This window comes from Castor canadensis, chromosome 7 (genome assembly GCF_047511655.1).
Source record: "Castor canadensis chromosome 7, mCasCan1.hap1v2, whole genome shotgun sequence".
Taxonomy (NCBI): Eukaryota; Metazoa; Chordata; class Mammalia; order Rodentia; family Castoridae; genus Castor; species Castor canadensis.
In genome coordinates, this window is record NC_133392.1 from 136898019 (window position 1) to 136907128 (window position 9110).

A 9110-nucleotide genomic window follows, 5' to 3' on the forward strand; every position below is an offset into this window, starting at 1 on the left:
TGGGGGCTGGTGGAGTGGCTCAAGTGGTAGAGCACCTGCTTAGTAAGTGTGAGACCCTGAGTTCAAACCCCAGTGCTGCTAAAAAAAAAAAAAAAAATTTTTTTTTACTTGGTATCTTAAGGAGTGTGGCTCTCCTGTTACTTCATTGTTTGAACATAGGGACTTCATCAAATATTAGGACAAAAGAAACATCTTTGGTTGGTATATTTAACAAAACTGTGAGAATACCACAAGAACTACCGGACAAAATTAGAAATAAATGACAATGCACACTCACAGAATTCACCTGTTTTTTTTTATTCTTCTTCTTTTCTGTTTCAAACTTTAAATGAAAAAATGTTTACAATTTCCAGGCTTACAGCTGAACAATCAGAAAAAGGACTAATAACCAGAATATATAGGGAGCCCAAAAACCAATGACCCAATGAAAAAATGGGCAAATGAACTGAACAGAGCCTTTTCAAAGGAAGAAATCCAAATGGCAAAAAAACACATGAAAAAAATGCTTGCCATCCCTGGCCGTAAAGGAAATGCAAATCAAAACCACACCAAGATTCCACCTCACTCCTGTTAGAATAGCTATCATCAAAACCACCACCACCAACAGGTGTGGTGAGAATGCAGGGAAAAAGGAACCCTCATAACCTGCTGGTGGAAATGTAAATTAGTGAGTGCAACCACTATGGAAAACAGTATGGAGGCTCCTCTAAAAACTAAAAATAGATCTGCCATACGATCCAGCAATACGACTCGTAGGTATATACCCGAAGGAATGTGAGTCAGGTTACAACAATGGCACCTACACACCCGTGTTTATTACAGCACTAGTCATAATAACCAAGATGCCCCACTACTGACAGATGGATTTAGAAAATGTGGTATTTATATACAATGGAATTTTACTTAGTCACAACGAATGAAATTTTGTCATTTGTAGGTAAATGGATCAAACTGGAGAACATCTTAAGTGAAGTTAGCCAGGCTCAGAGGCTGAAAGTCTCATGTTTTCTCTCATATATGGAATATAGACCTAATACAAATACAGCAATAGCATGAAAAACTGATCACACTAAGGGGAGATCACACATGAGAGGGGTAGGGTAAAAAGGAAACTAAGAAGTGAATATGATTGATATACTCTATGCAAGAATGACTATAGAATTCTTAAACTGGCTGAAACCATAAGAAAGAGGCTAAGGCAAAGTGAAAAATAGAGGAATCAATTGTGGTTATAATACATATATACGTGGGAATATCACAAGAGAACTTCCTGTGTAGTTACCTTTATCACAAGCAAAAATGTCATTTTTTTCTTTTTCTTTCTTCTTTTTTCTTCTACAAAATCAGAGAACAGGAGGGCAGAACAGGTTTTGGAGGAGGGGTTGGCACCAGTGTGAAGAGGGAGGTGGCGGAGAAAGGTGGTAGAAGGGTGAATATGGTGCAAAAACTGTGTACACATGTATGTAAATGCAAAAATGATACCTGTTGAAGCTATTTCAGGAATGGGATAAAAGAAGGGTAGAGGGGGTGAATTCAAGTACAATACATTTGATACAGTGTAAGAACTTTTATAAATGCCACAATGCACCCCAACCCAGCACAACAATAAAAAGAAATTCTAGGCTTATACTGACTGAAGTAACTGATAATGGTATTTTTCCATTGGTGGGTCAAAATTTTTTTCCCTTCTGCATAAAGAGATGAAAGTAACAGCATGGTTTTCTCTAATATAAGAGAAATAATGTCAGGCATGTTTTCTTCTCATTTTGCAAATTTAAGTGTTTGGATGTCTTCTTGCATTACCCTGGTACCATCCTGCCCCTTTTTCTTTTACCTTAGTAGATTTTTAATTTTACATTTCACATGAAACTTCTTTTTTTGAGGTACTTGGGCTTGAACTCAGGGCCTACTCTTTGAGCCACTTCACCAGCCCTTTTTTTGTGTTGGGTATTTTTGAAGTAGGGCCTTGTGAACTATTTGCCCAGGCTGGCTTTGAACTGTGATCCTCCTGATCTCTAGGATTATAGGTGTGAGCCACCAGGCCCTAGCCCCAAATCAAAGTTGCTTTTATTATTTTTCAGGTAGGGTCTTGTGGGCTTTTTTTTTTTTTTTGGCCTTGGCTATCCTGGACCATGATCCCTCTACCTTTAGCTTTCCACATAGCTGGGATCACAGGTCACCAGGCCCAGCTTATTGATTGAGATGGGAGGGAGGTGTCTCTCTAACTTTTTGCCTGGGCTGGCCTTGAACCAAGAGCCTTCTGATCTCTGCTTCTGGAGTAGCTGTGATTACAGACCTGAGCCACTGTGCCTGGCTTTTTTTTTTTTTTTTTTTTTTAGCTCCAATCATAGCTATGGTGGTCTGTGGTTCAGGCTGTGAAATTATGTGAGGGAAAGGGGGAAACTGGGAAACAGCTTCTCTGAGGGCCGTACTTGTCATCTCTTCCACAATGTACTTTACTGAGCACATTTCATCTAGTGCCTCACCAACATCTACGAGGAAAACTTGCCCAAGCTGCTCAGAGCAAGGTATAGTTCTGAAGTCTGTGATCTGTTTCTTCATTTCTGTTATGTAGTTCTTAGTCAGAATATTGGGTTTAATTTTCTACATCTCCATGTTTCTAAAGAAATGTCACTTTCGAACAGAATGTTGCTCCTACTTTTAAACTTAGATTTCCTCTTAAAGACTCAAATTAAGGGGTTTGTAGATTCTAAGTTACCAGGAGCTTCATTTTTCTTCAAGGCTAAATAATGTGACTAGCTCTTTGAAGGAACACCTGAAACTAATTATTCTACATCTTTCAGTTGGAATTCTCTATAAAAGGAGCAGTGTAGACTGATTCTATTATACTTCATTCTTGTAGACAACTAGTACTTAAACACCATTCATTATTTAACAAGGGCCAGGAGTGTTTTTGAGGCCTCAAGAGAAATAAATTTACTCTTGTAATACTATGTGGGAAGTTATTTCTTTTGAAGAAAAGAACTTTATGCATATATATCAAAACTAGACATTTGGGCCAAATGATGTTTATCCTACTACTTCAGTAAATCATGCCCTCCATACCAGAAATGCCAGGATATAAAGAAAAGAATATAGCTGAACACTGGTGGCTATAATCCTAGCTACTTGGGAGGCAGAGATCAGGAGGATGGAGGTTCAAAGCTGGCCCCAGGCAAATAGTTTGAGAGATCCTAGTTCAAGTGTACCCAACACAAAAAAGTGCTGGTGGAATGGCTCAAGTGGTAGAGTGCCTGCCTAGCAAGCATGAGGCCCTGAGTTCAAATCCCAGTACTGCCAAAAAAGAAAAAAATATAAACCTCAGGCAGACTCTTGATCCTTCCAACGTTCCTGGATGTTAAGACTTTACACACTGTTGTTACTGCCTCTTGTAGGGAAGGACACTTTGATTTAGAGAGGGGCTGGGTCTTAGAGTCACAATCTGAATTTGCAAAAAGAGGATCCAGAAAAATTCCACCACCCTGAGCTGTTTGAAGATCTGGCATAGTCTTTTATTTAGCATCTTATGGTAGACACTAGAAATTCTAGGAATACAGTATATGTGTGGCCAGGGGTCAGTACACAAGAATAGTTTCTAAATGTTCTTGATTTACTTTTTCTTCTTTTTATCACTGCTGGGGACTGAACTCAAGAACTTGCACATGCTCAGTGAGTGCCCTACCACACGGTCTACTGCTGGGCTACACTCCAGGCTCAATGTTCTTGACTTAGAACAAGAAAATAACTGAGTTTCTTATTTTACCCCTAGGCAAACCTGCTCACAGAATTTTTTTCTCTACATGGTTGGGTGCGTAAGGTCTTTTATAGATTAAAGTTGGCATGAAAATGGGTTAGTTTAAGCCAGGCACTGGATATAAAACAGGTGTTCCTGCATTGCTTGTCAGTTGTCCCTGAAATATCTACTTTATGTCTATATGGCTCCTGCTGTCTGAAGCCACTATTTCAGCCAACATAGATAATAGCTTCATTGAGGTATTATAAATTGATGCCTAATAAAATGCAAGTATTTGGCTGGAGGTATCACTCAGTGGTAAGAGTGTGTGTTTACCATGTGCAAGGAGCTGGGCTCAATCCCTAGCACCAATTAAGTTAAACCAAGAAATGCATAAAATGCATATATTTAAGTGCATAATTTGGTGAGTTTTGACATGTAATCACCAATAAAATTATAACTACATGAAGTTGATGGGCATATGTATCACTCCAAAGAGTTTACCTTGCTTCTTTGTAACCCAGCTCTTTCTTCCTACCCAGGAAAACTAGTGAAATGTCCTCTGTTACTCTATATATTATTTGATATTTTCTTTTCTTTTTGGCAGCACTGGGGTTTGAACTCAGGGCCTTGTGCTTGTTAGGCAGGTGCTTTACTACTTGAGCCACTCTGCCAGCCCTTTTTGTATTGTGTATTTTCAAGATAGTGTCTCTCTATTTGCCCTGGTGACTTTGAACCATGATCCTCTGATCTCTGTCTCCTGAATAGCTAGGATTACGGGTATAAACCACCAGCACTTGGCTTATTTAGTATTTTCTGGGATCTGATATAAATGAACCAACTTAATGTTTTTTTATTCAGCTTCTTCATTGAACCTAATTATTTGAGATTCACCTATGCAGTTGTGCCTGTCAATAGTTTGTTCATTGTTTGGTGGGGAGGGGGTACTGAGGTTTAAACTCAGGGCCTACACCTTGAGCCGCTCCACCAGCCCTTTTTCGTGATGATTTTTTTTGAGATAGGGTCTCCTCAACTATTTTCCCAGGTTGGCTTGAAACTGCCATCTTCCTGATCTCTGCCTCCTTAGTAGGTAGGGTTACAGGCCTGAGCCACTGGCAAACCGGTCAGTTTGTTCCTTTTTGTTGCTGAATGGTATTACATTGTATAAAAATACATGATCCCTGACTTACTATCTTGATAAACCCCTAGTAAGTTGAAAGTATTTTAAATCAAAATGCATTTAATACACTAACCTACTCAATCATAGCTTAGGCTAACTTACCTTAAATATGCTGAGGACACTTGACTTAGCCTACAGTTGGGCAAAATCATCAAAAACACAAGCTGGGATGTGGCTAAAGTGGTAGAGTACCTATGTAAGCACAAAGCCCTGAGTTCAAGTCCCAGCACTTCAAAAAACAAAAATCTCATTCAATTTGTTGAATATTCTATTGGAAGCAAACAACAGAATGATTATAAGGCAATGGTTTTGTACCATCATAAAGCTGAAATATCCTTTTGGGGTTATTGCAAGATGCTATGAATTTGTGTCCAAGTCTTTGTGTGAATGTAGGTGGTCATTTCTCTTGGGTAAATGCCTAGGTCATATGGTAGTTACATATTAAATACTTTAAGATTGTCAATTTTTCCAAAATCATCTTTCATTCCTTCCAGCAGTGTATGAGAGTTCCAATTGCCCTCCATCCTTGCTAGTACTTGATATGACCTAATTTGAATTTTAGCCATTCTAGTGATTTGGATAATGGTGATTTGGATAATGACACCACAGTGTCTTCTTTTTTCCTTTATTGCTGGGCTGGGTCTGGGTAATTGTGGCATTTACAAAGGGTCTTACAATGTATCAATTTTTTTTACACAGTGCTGAGGATGGAACCCAGGGCCTGTGCTTGCTGGTGCTCTATTTCCCAACTCCGCCATCATCCCCCACGTAGTGGTTTTAATTTGCATTTCCCTAATAACTAATCATGTTGAGTATTTTTTCATGTACTTATTTTCCATCCATACATTTTTGTGAAGAGTCTGTTCATCTCTTTTGCTAAGTTAAAAATTAGATTGTCTTTATTGAGTAGTAAGAATTCTTTATATATGTTTTAGATACAAGTCTTGTTGAATATGTTTTATTCTTTAGTCTGTGACTCTTCATTTCTATTTGCAGAATCTTTTTTGTTGTTGCTGCTGCTATTGTTTTGTTATTGTTCTTTTAAGACAGGGTTTTCACTATGTAGTCCAGGCTGATCTTGAACTTAGAATCCTCCTGCCTTTGCCTCGTGAGTACTGGGATTATAGGCAAGTGCTATCATGCCTAGCTACCAAGTCTTTTTAAGAGTAAGGATTTTAGGGCTGGCAGAATGGCTCAAGTGGTAGAGTGCCTGCCTAGCAAGCGTGAAACCCTGAGTTCAAACCCCTGTGCCGCCAAAAACATGTAGAAAAAAAAGAGTAAAAACTTTAGTGGTAAAAGAAAAATGAAAAAAAAAAAAAAAAACTTTAGTGGTGGCTCATACCTATAATCCTAGCTTCTTGGGAGGCTGAGATTAGGATGATCTATCATCCTGGGTTTCAGGTCAACCCAGGCAAATAGTTTGAGAGATCCCATCTGCAAAATAACCAGAGCAAAATGGACTGGAGGTGTGGCTCAAGAGGTAGAGCACCTGCTTTGCAAGCATGAAGCCTTGTATTCAAACCCCAGTCCCACGGGGGGAATAAAGTAAAAGTATTAAACAATGATCTCGTCCAATATTTTTACTTTTAATTTTTTGGGCATTACTGGGGTTTGAACTCAGGGTCTCACACTTGCTAGGCAGGCTCTCTACCGACCACTTTTGCCACAAACCCAGGCTTTTTTGCTTTAGTTATTTTTTACCTGGTGATGGCTTTGGACCAAGAACCTCCTACCTATGCCTCCCACATAGCTGGGATTACAGGCATGACCTGATTTGTTCTTTTCTTTGGTGGTGATTTTTATAAACTATTTATAAAATCTTTGCCAAAGCTATTCATTCATATTGGTAATTCAAGTTTTCCCCTATGTTTTCTTATAGATTTTACTGATTTATTTATTTATTTTGGCATTTTAACAAGGATTTATTTTAGTATGACAGGGTAAAGTAGGGAGAAGTGTGAGGGAAAGAGACATTTCCTGCTCCTGCTACATTTAAATTTACTTATTTAGCTGGCAGCTGATGGTTTATGCCTATAATCCTAGCTACTTAGGAGACTGAAATTGAGAGGATCAAAGTTCGAGGTTGGCCCAAGCAAATAGTTCGAGAAACCTCCATCTCCAGTATAACCAAAACAAAATGGATTAGAGGTGTGGCTCAAGAAGTAGAGTGCCTGCTTTGCAAGCGTGACGCCCTGAGTTCAAACCCCAGTCTCACCAAAACAAAACTATTTATTTATTTATGCTGAGGATTGACCCTCAAATATTGCACATAGTAGGCAAACATTCTTCCACTGAGCTACATTCCCAGCCTAGACTGTTATATTTTAAGTTACATAAAAAAATTGCAGTTTTTTAATAGTTATCATGAAAGAATTCTTTATAATAATAACTTTTTCCTTTGTACATATGATTTTCAATCTAATTTCTTTTTTTTTTCTTCTTTTTTTTTTTTTTGGTGGGACTAGAGTTTGAACTCAGGGCTTTGCACTTGCCAAGCAAGCGCTATACTGCTTGAGCCACAGCTCCCGTTTTTAGCTTTGGTTATTTTTTTTGGAGATGAGAGGATGGGTCTCAGGAACTATTTGCCTGGACTGGCCTTGAACTCTGATCCTCCCAATCTCAGCCTCCAAATAGCTAGGATTACTGGTGTGAGCCACTGGCACCCAGTTTAAATCTAGTGTCTGTTGTCTTTTTAACTTACTAAAATGTCAGTATTCTCTATTTTGTTATATAATATGTAGCCAGCAAACATTTATTTCACTCATTTAGTGATTATTCAAAGAAATAACCAGACTAGTGGGGTGCCTTACTGCTATAATCCCACCTTCTTAAGAGAGCAGGAAGATTGCAAGTCCAGGCCAGCCTGGGAAAAATGGGACTTTATCTTAAAAATAGCTGGGCACCAATGGCTCACACCTGTAATTTTAGCTATTCAGGAGGCAGAGGAGGATCTCAGTTCAAAGCCAGCCTGGACAAACAGTTCAAGAGAACCTATGTCAAAAAAACCCTTCACACACACAAAAAAAGGGTTGGTGGAGTGGCTCAAGGTGTAGGCCCTGAGTTCAAACCTCAGTACTGCACACACATACACAGAATATCTTGATCCCGGTGTGGTGGTGCACAGCTGTAATCTCAGCTATTCAGAAGGTAGGTGATGGAGATCAAGAGGATTGAGATTCGAGGCCAGCCTTGGGCAAAAACTCGAGATCCTGTCCAAAAAGTACAGCAAAAAAGAGTTGGGGATGTGGCTCACATGATAGAGTTTCTGCCTAGCAAATGTGAGGCCCTGAGTTCAAACCCTAATAGCACCAAAAGAAGGGCAAGTATTGCATGATTCTATTTCTATGAAATATGCAGGAGAGGTAAATTCAGAGACTGGAAAGAGACTAGAGATTACCAGGCACTAAAGGGAAGGTGGAAAAGAAGGATCTTATGTTTGGAGTGATGAAAAAATTTTGCTGATGGTTGTACCACATTGGGAGTATAATCACTGCACTGAATTGTACCTTGAAAATGGTTAAAATGGCAAGTTAAAAAAAAAAACCCAAGCTGGTTATAGTAGCTCATACCTGTAAGAACTCAGCTGACACAGGAGGACTGTGAGTTTGAGGCTAGCCTGAACCACAGAGTGAGACCCTGTTGCAAAAAGGATTAACCCAACAACAATAAAAAGAAGACCTGTCCACACAACAAGCAACTTAAGGAAGGCAACAAGCAAACAGGCTAACTGTTATAATGAGACATATGTAGGACATGAAGAGTCTCACAGAGCTTCCGCCTGAGTCTGGGGGGAGGGGCAGGGTGTATGCTAGGGAATTTGGAATAATCACAGTGAGTGCTGGAATCCCCCTTAGCTCAGAGTTGCCAGAGTGTGAAGAGCACAGTGAGAGGGCACAGGAGTAGAGCAGCAGGACAGACAGAGATAAGAATGAAAACTGCCTATGTGCCAAGTAAAGGGGTTTTGACTTTATCCTCATTGGAAATGAGTAGCTATTATTGACTTTTCAGCAGTGGAGTGACCTGTTCAGATTTTATTTGCCATTTAAAGATATGGCTCTGGCAGGAATGTGGAGGGTAGAGTAAGAGAGGCAAGGATGGAACCAGGAGACTCCTTAAAAGGTTAATGCAATGATCTGGATAAGGGAGGTGGTAGCTGAACTGGAGCAAAGGAAGAGGATTAGAGAAGAGAGAATGAAC